General features: G+C 42.1%; 1 protein-coding gene across 2 annotated transcripts in view; it reads right to left on the reverse strand.

The window, feature by feature from the left end:
• The window catches only part of LOC112232686 (sodium channel protein type 4 subunit alpha-like), a 216,767-nt gene extending 214,076 nt beyond the window's left edge, over positions 1-2,691 (reverse strand). For both annotated transcript variants that reach the window (XM_042298800.1, XM_042298799.1), the window contains exon 1: positions 2,267-2,691. The gene's annotated coding sequence lies outside the window, so the exon portion shown is untranslated. The remainder of the gene's footprint in view (positions 1-2,266) is intronic.
• Between the last annotated feature and the right edge of the window lie 11,089 nt (positions 2,692-13,780).

Raw genomic sequence — 13,780 nt, forward strand, 5'->3', positions numbered from 1 at the left:
AAGCACAGAATTGTCTAGAATGTCATTGTATGCTGTAGCGTTAAGATTTCCCTTCACTGGAACTAAAGGGCCGAGCCCGAACCATGAAAAATAGCCCCAGATCATTATTCCTCCCATACCAAACTTCAGTTGGCACTATGCTTTGGGGCAGGTAGCCTTCTCCTGGCATCTGCCAAACCCAGATTCATCCTTCGAACTGCCATATGGTGAAGCGTGATTAATCTCTTCAGAGAATGCGTTTCCACTGCTCCAGAGTCCAATGGTGGTGAGTTTTACACCACTCCAGCCAATGCTTGGCATTGTGCATGGTGATCTTAGGTTTATGTGCGGCTGGTCATCCATGGAAACCCATTTCAAGAAGCTCCTGACGAACAGTTCTTGTGCTGATGTTGGTTCCAGAGGCAGTTTGAAACTCAGTAGTGAATGTTGCAACCTAGGACACACGATTTTTATGCGCTACGCACTTCAGCGGTCCCATTCTGTGAGCTTGTGTGGCCTAGCATTTCGTGGCTGAGCCGTTGTTGCTCCTAGACATTTCCACTTTACAATAACAGCACTTACAGTTGACAGGGACAGTTCTAGCAGGGCAGATATTTGACAAACTGATTGTTGGAAAACTGGCATCCTATGAGGGTGCCACTTTGAAAGTCACTGAGCTCTTCAGTAAGGCAATTCTACTGCCAATATTTGTCTATGAGGAATCCACTCATTTGAAGGGGTGTCCACATACTTTTGTGTGTATATATATATATATGTATACACACATATATATACTTTTATATATATATGTATATATATATATATATATATATATGTATACACACATATATATACACACACACACACACATATATATATATATATATATATATATATATATATATATATATATATATATATATATATATTTATATATATATACTAGCCTATATCTTATTCATGTTTTTAAATATATATTCATATCTATATATAATTATGTTTTTAACATTAATCAGTTATTGTATTTCTATTATTTTTGTCCTGATTAAACTCTGTTATTTTGCAGCTGTTGAAGCAAATGATTTAGTACAGTAGGTAAAACAACATTCAAGCTTTAAAGGGTTTTAACCTAGTACGAGATTCGACTTTAACCGAATCCCCCGTTAATTGTCTTGACTTTCAGGACCTTGGACAAGAGCACAGCGGTTCGCGTCGCCAGGAAAACCACCGCGCGACAGCTTCCGCGTCTACTTAGCCAACTACATACACCTCGAAAGGTCAGTTATTCGGGAGAACAGCTCGCTGGTACATTGAACAAACATCTCAGTTTCACGGCTTTTGAACTGCGATGGCACTCTCAGATCTAGGCTACCCTGGCATGCGAGGCATAGCCTGCAGACACCTGTTGTCCTTTATTATAAATTGTCTTGGCGGTGTATCCAATGCCGCTCTTAGTTGATGTTATCTGATGTTAAAACGTGTTTTAATCCTGTAACCTATATATAAATTGGAATCACTCTTTGGATCACATAAAGACAAAGGACAAGTGTAACACTAACCAACACAAATCCCAACCAATTTTTTTGTGCCAAATTTGAACAGAAAAACCACGACACCGTCATCGCTTTGAAGACTTGAACCTTTTGTTCTACTGTTGTTCCATTATCATTTCAACCCATGTAATCAACCAAAGAGTGCTTCTAAACATGATTACCAAGTGGGGAAACTAATCCCCCGTGCTCGCACCACGGTGATTTCCTAACAACATATTCAAAGCATTAAGGGTTGCGCATTTTCGAAAACCCTTTCCCAAATTAACATTATTACAACTTAAACAACTAGTAGCCAAGCCTATAATCTTTAAATCGTAAATGGAAGCACAAGTTGTTTCACCACTTCATATGCCAAGTCAACTGTGTAAAATGATTTTTTTTAAACAACGCAACATATGTATTTAAGTCTTAAACTGTAATGAAAAAGCTAAATTATCGTAGCCTAAGTATAATTTCCATGAATTATATCCCATATATGATATTCATTAGCCTATTTGAAAATATGAAATACCCTATTGGCCCCTCGAAAGGTTAAAATTAGTCTAACAGTCAACGTAAATCAATAGACGCCTATTTTGTGAACCATAGCCTACAATTTAGCTGAATTGTACATGTTAAATGGGCTATGTTTAGTTAAAGAAAAAGCGTAGGGCCAGTAGGAATCTAATGACATATTTTGTTGAGGTTAGGAACCGGCACTGGACAGCAAAGGTAGATGAAAATTGTCTACTTACATGTGAATCTCCTTTATTTACAGCATTGCGTCCCCCAGTCTATTTCAACTAATTTGGGCATTTCCATCCACTGGAAGAGATAAGGCCATGTCGAACACTCTTTACACAATTCCAAACAATCCGAATACCTTATTTGAAAAGTGTTATAATTATTTCGAAGATATCATTTGTTTTGTTAATGCAAGGTGCACCCAATGATTCGAAAAAACGCGCGTATTCTACCAGTTGTTAACCCAACTCATTATTGGGCATATTTTTACGGTTCTGAGTTGACCATTTATATTTTATTGCACTTTCCAGTAAATAGACTCAAAATAAATGATTTAATATGCTCCGTGCAGAAAGTCGTTGTCCACAAAGCTGTTGATTTAGTCCAAGTAGTCTATAACAACTTTACGCGCGACGGTTTACCGCAAGAAGCGTCGGTGAGATTCTGTAACCTGTCTCGGAAAACGAGTCCGGACCCTTTGATTGCCCTTGAGCCGCGAAGTGAGGAAGTCAGACGTTCAGAGGTAACGCCTACTCCAATTTGTCTGTGCTGTTCGGACAGTACATCACATCATCGGCTGTGTTCTTCATTAGGGCACAAGGCTAATAAAGTTATAGCGGAGCATGCAATAATACGTTACTAAGTTTAAATAATGTAGAGACGGAATGAGGATGAGCAAGAAAGTCTGGATAATGAAACAGTTTTATTAAAAACTCCTTATGATGAGTCTGTAATCCTCCTAGCTTTAGACGTGTCACAAAAAGCACATTGCGCTTTTAAATAGCCGACAGTTGAAATATAGGCCTAGCCCTATAGGATTAAAGGGTTATGCCATTTGATTGATCTTGAATATTATTATTAACTCAACTATTAGTGAGTGTTTGCCTCATCTTGATGGAGACTGTATAGTGACTTGTGGAATCTGTTTCCCAATATAATTAGCTATCTTAACCTTTTTTTCAGGAAGTTAACATTAGGACCAATGTTGTTTTGAAAAACTAGACTCGCGGATTATGAGGCCAATCAGGATTATGACGTTTTCATGGGAACAAAAAATGTTTTTTAATCTTGGGTTGATTTAACGTTGCGCTATAGTTGATCCTTAATGGTTAGAACAACATGAGTCAATAATACAATATTCTATAAATTCGACCACCTCTGTGGGTAGCCTATAATGCAGGGCTCTCCAACCCTGTTCCTGGAGAGCTATCATCCTATAGGTTTTCACTCCAACCCTAATTAGCGCACCTGATTCTACTAATCATCTAGTTGATAAGATTAATCGGGTTAGTTACAACTGGGGTTGGAGATAAAACGTAGAGGAGGGTAGCTCCCCGGGAACAAGGTTGGAGAGCCCTGCTATGTGTGTCGATGCCTTGTGGCCTGCGTTTATACAGGCATCCCAATTCTGATCTTTTGCTTCACTAATTGGTCTTTTGACCAATCAGATCAGCTTTGAAAAATATCTGAAATGAAAAGATCAAATGTGATTGGTTAAAAGACCAATTAGTGAGGAAAAAAAGATCAGAATTGGGCTGACTGTCTAAACGCAGCCCTAGTGAATCAACGCATTGAAATGTATTCCAAACCTGAGTTCATTACCCCCTCTGCTGGTAAAGAGTAAGAACAGCCTGTTGTAAATTGCACTGACAAGTTTACATTACAGTAGGCCCACGAGTCAGCATCACTGCTACCCTGGTCCTAAGAGGCTGGCGAGCCATCTGCAAAACAGAGATACTTAGCCTATATCACTTGGAAGTCATAATTAATCACATGATAAATAATTTCAATAAGCATTTCTCTACCGCTGGCCATGCTTTCCTCCTGGCTACCCCAACCCCGACCAACAGCTCCGCACCCCCGCAGCTACTTGCCCACGCCTCCCCAGCTTCTCCTTCACCCAAATCCAGATAGCAGATGTTCTGAAATAGCTGCAAAACCTGGACCCGTACAAATCAGCTGGGCTAGACGATCTGGACCCTCTCTTTCTAAATGTATCTCCCGCAATTGTTGCAACCCCTATTACCAGTCTGTTCAACCTCTCTTTCGTATTGTCCGAGATCCCTAAAGATTGGAAAGCTGCCGCGGTCATCCCCCTCTTCAAAGGGGGTGACACTCTAGACCTAAACTGTTACCGACCTATATCCATCCTGCCCTGCCTTTCTAACGTATTTTAAAGCCAAGTGAACAAACAGATCACCGACCATTTCGAATCCCACCGTTCCTTCTCCGCTATGTATTCCGGTTTCCGAGCAGGTCACGAGTGCACCTCAGCCATGCTCAAGGTCCTTAACGATGTCATAACCGCCATTGATAAAAGACATTACTGTGCAGCCGTCTTCATCGACCTGGCTAAGGCTTTCGACTCTGTCAATCACCGTATTCTTATCGGCAGACTCAACAGACTTGGTTTCTCTAATGACTGCCAGAGTGTGAAATCGGAGGGCCTGTTGTCCGAACCTCTGGCAGTCTCTATGGGGGTGTCACAGGGTTCAATTCTCGGGCGGACTCTTTCCTCTGTATTTATCAATGATGTCGCTGTTGCTGCGGGTGATTCTTTGATCCACCTCTACGCAGACAACACCATTTTGTATACTTCTGGCCCTTCTTTGGACACTGTGTTAACAAACCTCCAAACGAGCTTCAACGCCATACAACACTCCTTCCATGGCCTTCAATTGCTCTTAAATGCTAATAAAACAAAATGCATGCTCTTCAACCGATCGCTGCCTATACCCGCCCGCCCAACTAGCATAACTACTCTGGACGGTTCTGACTTAGAATATGTGGACAACTATAAATACCTAGGTGTCTGGCTAGACTGTAAACTCTCCTTCCAGACTGCAGACTAAGCATCTCCAATCCAAAATTAAATCTAGAATCGGCTTCCTATATCGCAACAAAGCCTCCTTCACTCATGCTGCCAAACATACCCTCGTAAAACTGACTATCCTACCAATCCTTGACTTCGGCAATGTCATTTACAAAATGGCCTTCAACACTCTACTCAGCTAATTGGATGCAGTCTATCACAGTGCCAACCGTTTTGTCACCAAAGCCCCATATACTACCCACCACTGCGACCTGTATGCTCTCGTTGGCTGGTCCTCGCTACATATTCGTCGCCAAACCCACTGGCTCCAGGTTGTCTATAAGTCTTTGCTAGGTAAAGTTCCACCTTATCTCAGCTCACTGGTCACCAAAGCAACACCCACTCGTAGCACGCGCTCCAGCAGGTATATTTCACTGGTCATCCCCAAAACCAACACCATCTTTTGGCCACCGCCTTTCCTTCCAGTTTTCGGCTGCCAATGACTAGAACGAATTGCAAAAATCACTGAAGTTGGAGACTTATATCTCCCTCACTAACTTTAAGCGTAAGCTGTCAGAGCAGCTTACCGATCGCTGCAGCTGTACACAGCCCATCTGTAAATAGCCCATCCAACCAACTACCTACCTCATCCCCATATTTGTTTTTGTTTTTCTACTCTTTTGCACACCAGTATTTCTACTTGCACATCCTCATCTGCACATATATCACTGCAGTGTAAATTGCTAAATTGCAATTACTTACTACTAATTACGCCTCTATTGCCTATTTATTGCTTTACCTCCTTACTTCATTTACACACACTGTATACAGATTTTTCTATTGCGTTATTGACTGTACGTTTGTTTATCCCATGTGTAACTCAGTGTTGTTGTTTTTGTCGCACTGCTTTGCTTTATCTTGTAAATAAGAACTTGTTCTCAAATGGCCTACCTGGTTAAATAAAGGTGAAATATATATATATTTTTAAACCTAACTCATAACCCTAACCTTAACCCTAACCCCTTGCCTAGTTAATGTTTGGCACTTCACTAACATTAGCGTTAGCCACCTAGCTAACGTTAGCCACAACAAATTGGAATTTGTAATATATCATACGTTTTGCAAATTATGAACATATTGTACAAATTGTAATTCAGAACATATCATACAAAATGGATGATGGAAATCTACAAATGAATACATACCATATGAAACATAACATATCATACTAATTGGAGTCTCTGTCACGCCTGCTTCCGCTCCCCCTCTCTGGTTCTCAAAGGGCGCCAGTCACCATTGTTACGTGCATCAGCACTTCATTGGACTCACCTGGACTCCATAACTTATTGATTGCCTCCCCTATATCTGTCTATTCCCCGTGTCAGCATTATTTTTGTTTTGTTCCCCCTGTCCAGATGATGTTCTTGTTTTGTTTCATGTCGGTTATTTATTAAATATTCACTCCCTGTACTTGCTTCTCGTCTTCCACCGTCTGTCCTTACAGTCTCCCGGATTTACATTAACTATTTTACGTCTACCCCTGGGTCCAGGTTGGTACATTTGGATTTCAGGGAAAATGTATTTGAGTAAAAAGTATATATTTTCCTTAGGAATGTAGTGGAGTAAAAGTAAAAGTTGTAAAAAATATAAATAGTAAAGAAAAGTAGCCTACATATAGCCCCCCCCCCCAAATACTTAAGTAGTACTTTAAAGTATTTTGGTTTACCTAGAGCGGCAAACATGAAAAACAACCCAATAATTTAAAAGAATGTTGCGTGCTGGCTTCAAATACCAAGTAAATAAAACACCACTAGATAGTTTCATTACGGAGAACAAACTGCACCACCTTTTTGTAGGAAACAGGTGGAGGTGCATTCGCCAAGTCACACCTGCAACCAATCAGAGCACACAAAACAATGAATTCAAACGGACCAATAAGTTCACCGCTTCAATTCACTTACTTTAATATAGGCACTTCTTTAGTCTCAGAAACCCAGACCTAGGATCAATGGTACATAGTGGGAGCCAACCCGTCTGTATAGAGAGACTAGCACCTCAGGGTGTGCAGCTACATTTAAGGGCACTAAATTCCTAGTCCCCTTGAGGGACTGGATAAATAGTCCAAGACAGAAATTAACCGACATATCTGTGATAAAATCCAGACAGAACACAGACAAATGTAGGCCTTTTGTTGAAATTGCAAACCAGGCAGGTACTGTTATGCACTATATGATGAATCCGGAGGCGAATATCACTTTGGTTGACTTAAACAAAACAATAACTAACATAACACAGGAGACTGTCTTTACTGGACTTGTTACGACGGCTGCACCAGGACCGACTTGCCCAATCACCTTGACATCATGAATATCCTTGCGCCATGTGCTTTAATAAAATTGCTCCAGTCCAACACATCACCCTTTCTTTTAGTCTTTTAAGACGTGTTTCTAAAATGTTTACACTGTTTATAGTTCATCGCTCTGTAATAAACTTTTGTCTCCTTAACATATGACTTCATAAACAAACTTTTCGGACTTTAAAGTTCAACAACTCATGAAACATCAACTAATTTTCTGTTTTTAACTTTCCTTAAAACAGTCAGTCTCTTGTTTCTTCAACACTAACTATATTCTACCCTAAGGTGAGCTGGGTGGACTGCAAGTCACCTTCACAGCTGCAGTGAGGTTCTTCTGCTTCATAATGCAGGCTGTGTGTTAATTACTGCACATACTCTCTGTCAAGTGGTTTGACAACTCTGCCACGAGAAGTCAAGTGCACTGGAGTCTGTGGTGCTGTGACAGGAGTTGGGTCGGCATCTGGAACAGGTAGGTACAACTCCGTGTCACACTCTGGGTGTTTCTCTCCACCCTCTGAACCACTGGGGAGGGGTTTCAGGTGTCGTGGTGCAGAGCTGTCTGCCAAGCATGAACTGTGCTGGGCTCACACCTGTGGCTGGCGGTGTCATTGCTCTGTAGGTCATGAGAGCTAGGAATGGGTCAGCCTGTTTCAGGATCCCTTTGGCTCTCTGTCCTGTTCTCTCTGCTTCACCATTTGCTTGGGAGTAGTGGGGGCTGGTGGTAATGTGTTTGAAATCATAGTCCTTTGAGAATTGCGTAAAAGGTCTACCTGAGAACTGGGGACCATTATCTGTAATTAGAATATTTGGGCATCCCCACCTGGCGAAGATGTTCTTCAGTTTAGCTCTTGTAGTTTCTCCTGACATGTCTTTGAGGTAAACTATTTCTATATATCTAGAGAAACAGTCCCCAACTACCAAGTAGTGTTGCTTGTTGAGTTCACATACAGTCAAAAGTTTGGACACACCTACTCATTCAAGGGTTTTTCTATATTTGAAACTTTTCCGGATTGACTGACCTTCATGTCTTAAAGCAATGATGGACTGTCATTTTTCTTTGCTTATTTGAGCTGTTTTTGCCATAATATGTACTTGGTCTTTTACCAAATAGGGCTATCTTCTGTATACCACCCCTAACTTGTCAGAACACAACTGATCAAACGCATTAAGAAGAAAATAAATTCCACAAATTAACTTTTAACAATGCACACCTATTAATTGAAATGCATTCCAGGTGATTACCTAATGAAGCTGGTTGAGAGAATGCCAAAAGTGTGCAAAGCTGTCATCAAGGCAAATGGTGAGTACTTTGAAGAATCTCAAATATAAAATATATTTTGATTTGTTTAACATTTTTTTGGTTACTACATGATTCCATATGTGTTATTTCATAGTTTTGATGTATTCACTATTATTCTATTATGTAGTAAATAGTAAAAAAATAAAGAAAAACCATTGAATGAGTACGAGTGTCCAAACTTTTGACTGGTACAGTATGTCAGCTGCTACTCTTTCCCATGAGCGACTGGGGAGTGGAGTGGTGATCAGAGGTTCCACCCTCTGAGTAGGTTTGGTCTCATGGCACTCTTTGCATGTACTGACTAGTTAATCCAGGCCACCACACACTACCTCTAGCTCGCTCCTGGCACTGGCCATTGTGTCTTTAACATCTCAGTTCTCATGTCTTGAGACACCACTATTCTATTACCATACAACACTAGACCTTGTGAGGTTGGGAGGTTCTGTCGGTAGGTCTAGTAGGCGTTTACCTTTTCTGGCCCTTTGGTTGCATACTGTCACATAGTGTTCCACCATCTGCAGCTCTGCCACTCAGTTTCCTGTGTTCCTTGTTTCATTAAAGTCAACCAAAGTGATATTCGCATTCAGATTCTTCATATAACGCATAACACTACATGTTGTCAGGAGATGATCAATGAAGTTTCCACCTCCAGAAAACTTTGACTTCGGTCGCCAAGAACACCTGCCAGAATGGCGCCAATGATTTCATTGTTACAGGATAGCAACTAAGCTAAACAAAGAGGATGGAGAGTAACAGGTTTGCACTCTGCTTTATTCGCTGGGGAAAGAAGCTGAACAAGACATTCATGTATTCTGAGGATCAGAACGATTCTGAGATTGTCATGGGTAAACTGGACAATTATTTTGTGCCCAAAGTGAACACTATTCATGAAAGAGCCTGTTCTCATCGGTGCACCCAAAATTCCGCAAAACCCACCAAGGAATACATCAGAAGCCTACACGAGCTAGCTGATACCTGTGCTTTAGACACTGCCAAGAACAAAAATGTCCATGACAGGTTGGTCATAGGGATATTAGAGAGGGAGTTGCCAGAGGAGCTTCAATTAATGCCTGACTTGATGCTTGACAAAGCGGTAGAGCTTGTGAGGCAGTCAGAGCAAGTAAAGGAGGATATTAGCGAACAAGTGGCTAATGCTAATGGTGCACAACTCAGTGAAGAGTATGTAGTAGCATACAAACGCAAGTAGCACAATGGAAAACAGAGACACAGAAACGGGCATGGACAAAACAAAGGGGCCAAAGCAAAAGACACAATGTGAACATGATAGGATGCAAATGCTTCAGATGTGGTAAGGCACATGCTAAAGAGGACAGGTGTGCTGCTAAGAATGCTGAATGCCGCAAGGAAGCTGTGGCATTTCCTGGTTGTTTGTCGCTTCCGTGTGTGGTCAACAAGGTTATTGCACCCAACAAGGTTATTGCACCCAACAAGATGACCAATCAAAATAAGCCTGAAAGATGATGCGGTGCCCTACAGTGTAAACACAGCCAGATGTGTGTCAGTGCCCATCCTCCCCAAAGTGAAATAGGGAGCTTGACCGCATGGTAGCGAGTGGTGTGATCACAGCGTTCGGGGAGGCTACAGAGCGGTATCCTCCTATGGTCCTGGTACCAAGAAGAACAAAGACCAGCTGAGGGTTATGCGCTGTACCTGAGAAGGTTAAACAAATCAATGAAAATGGAGAAATACATTCTACCCATCATAGACGATATCCTGCCAAAGCTTGCTGGTGCCAAGGTGTTGTCTCTTTCAGATGCAGCAAGTGGCTTCTGGCTGATTCCACTATGCAGAGAGAGTGCCAAGCTTACCACATTCATAACGCCTTTTGGAAGGTACTATTTAACAGACTTCCATTTGGAATCACTAGTGCCCCAGAAATCTTCTAGCGTGAGATGACCGAGGTCCTGAAGGACCAAGAAGGTGTGGACATGTACATGGATGATATACTTATTTTCTCAGACACTCCAGAGGATCATGAGGTGAGACTCCAGAAAACCCTATACACACTGGAGATAGGAGGTTTGAAGCTCAACCCAGACAAATGTCTACTGCGCCAGAAACGGCTTAACAACCTAGGACACTGCATCGATGAGAATGGCATTTTACCTGATGAGGCCAAGATCCAGGCCATCACCCAGTTGTAGCCGCCAAGTAATGTGTCTAATCTGAGAAGGATCCTGAGTATGATTCACTACATAGGCATGTACCTACCGGGTCTAGCCGATGTCAACAAACCATTCAACAACCTGCTCGAGAGTGATGCTACATGGACATGGAGTGCAGTGCAGGAGGACACCTTTAGGAAGGTAAAGCAACTCATCACAGAGTCACCTGTACTGGAATTATATGATATGACAAAGCCTACCATAGTCAGTGCAGATGCCAGTAGTTATGGCTTAGGCTAGGTCCTACTACAGATACAGTTAAAGCCAGAATAGTATTGCCCCGGGACTCTCACAGATGCAGAGAAGCACTATGCACAGATGGAAAAGGAGTGTCTCGCAGCAGTCTGGGCATGTGAGAAGTTTACCAGATATCTGTATGGCCTAGATACATTCACACTGCAGAGTGATCACAAACACAAACATTCCACTGATAAACTGTAATGACCTTGACTTAGTGCCTTTGAGGTGTCAGATACTGTTGATGCGCATGATGCATTTTAACCCTACAGCCAAGTATGTGCCGTGGAAACAGCTTGTTTTAGAAAACACCCTTTCCAAACACTCCCAGGCAGCTGCTACACGAGAGATCACAGAGCTGACCAATGAAACCGAGGCCCATGAGGATGCAGTTCATCAACCAAGCTTGATGTCATCAAGAAGCAGACACAACAGTATGCAGAGCTGCAGATGGTGAAACATTAAGTAACATAAGACAGGAGACTGTCTTCACTGGACTTGTTTACGATGGATGCACCCGGACCGACTTGCTCAATCATCATTGCATGACGTCATGAATATACAGTACTTGCTTGTAATAAAATAGTTCCAGTACAACAGATTGCAGGATAGATTCAAGCCCCAAATAATACCTTGTTAATCTCAGTGTTTTGATTTTTATGTTACAATGAACCCGTCCTCCTATAGCTCATCCCACCCGCATCCTCTGACATACATTCATGCTACACACACACATCACAACTGCTGCTACCAGACTCTTATTATTCTGCTAAATTTAAACACTTGCCCCCCAATCCCAATCCCCCTTCCCCAAAACACATCCCTAGCCACGTCCTCAGAGCATGCGCAGACCAGCTGGCTGGTGTGTTTAGGGGCATATTCAATCTCTCCCAATCCCAGTCTGCTGTCCCCACATGCTTCAAGATGGCCACCATTGTTCCTGTACCCAAGAAGGCAAAGATAACTGAACTTAATGACTATCGCCTCGTAGCACTCACCTCTGTCATCATGAAGTGCTTTGAGAGACTAGTCAAGGATCATATCAACTCTATCTTCCCTGCCACCCTAGACTCAATTTGCTTACCACCTCAATAGATCCACAGACGATGCAATTGCTATCACTCTGCACACTGCCATATCCCATCTGGACAAGAGGAATACCTATCTAAGAATGCTGTTTATTGACTATAGCTTAGCATTCAATACCATAGTACCCTCCAAGCTCATCATTATGCTCGAGGCCCTGGGTCAGAACCCCGCCCTGTGCAACTGGGTCCTGGGTTTCCTGATGGGCCGCCCCCAGGTGTTGAAGGTAGGATACATCACCTCCACTCCACTGATCCTCAATACTGGGGACCCACAAGGGTGTCTGCTCAGAACCTTCCTGTACTCCCTGTTCATCCATGACTGCGTGGCCAAGCACGCCTCCAACTCAATCATCAAGTTTGCAGACAACACAACAGTACTAGGCTTGATTTCCAACGATGACGAGACAGCCTACAGGGAGGAGGTTAGGGCTCTCGGAGTGTGGTGCCTGGAAAACAACCTCCCACTCAACGTCAACAAAACAAAGGAGATGATTGTGGACTTCAGGAAACAGGAGAGAGTGCACCCCTCTATCTACATAGACAGGATCACAGTGGAGAAGGTGGAAGGTTCCTTGGCGTACACATCACTGACAAACTGAAATGGACCACCCACACAGACAGTGTGGTGAAGAATGCGCAACAGAGCCTCTTCAGCCTCAAGAGGCTAAAGAAATGTGGCTTGTCACCTAAAACCCTGACAAAAGTTTACAGATACACAATTGAAAGCATCCTGTCGGGCTGTATCACCGCCTGGTATGGCAACTGCACCGCCCGCAACCGCAAGGCTCTCCAAAGGGGAGAATCTGCCCAACGCATTACCGAGGGCAAACTACCCTCCCTCCAGAACACCTACAGCACCCAATGTCACAGGAAGGCCAAAAATATAATCAAGGACAACAACCACCCGAGCCACTGCCTGTTCACCCCGCTATCATCCAGAAGGCGAGGTTAGTACAGGTGCATCAAAGCTGGGACCGAGAGACTGATAAACAGCTTTCATCTCAAGGCCATCAGACTGTCAAGCAGCCATCACTAGGACATTAGAGGCATAGACTAGAGGCATAGACTAGAAATCACTGGCCACTTTAACTTAAGGAATGGAACACACAAATGTTTACATATTTGGCATTACTCATCTCATATGTATATACTGTATTCTATACTATTCTACGGTATCTTAGTCCCTTAATAATGTTTATATATCTGGCATTACTCATCTCATATGTATATACTGTATTCTATACTATTCTACGGTATCTTAGTCACTTAATAATGTTTACATATCTTGCATTACTCATCTCATATGTATATTCTGTATTCTATACTATTCTATGGTATCTTAGTCACTTAATATTTACATATCTGGCATTACTCATCTTATATGTACTGTATATACCGTTTTCTATACTATTCTACTGTATATTAGTCCGTTCCGCTCTGACTTCGCTCGTCCATATGTATATAGTCTTAATTCATTACTACTTAGATTGTGTGTATTGGGTATATGTTGTGTAATTTGTTAGATATTACTTGTTAGATATTACTG

Source organism: Oncorhynchus tshawytscha, linkage group LG16 (assembly GCF_018296145.1).
Source record: "Oncorhynchus tshawytscha isolate Ot180627B linkage group LG16, Otsh_v2.0, whole genome shotgun sequence".
Lineage (NCBI taxonomy): Eukaryota > Metazoa > Chordata > Actinopteri > Salmoniformes > Salmonidae > Oncorhynchus > Oncorhynchus tshawytscha.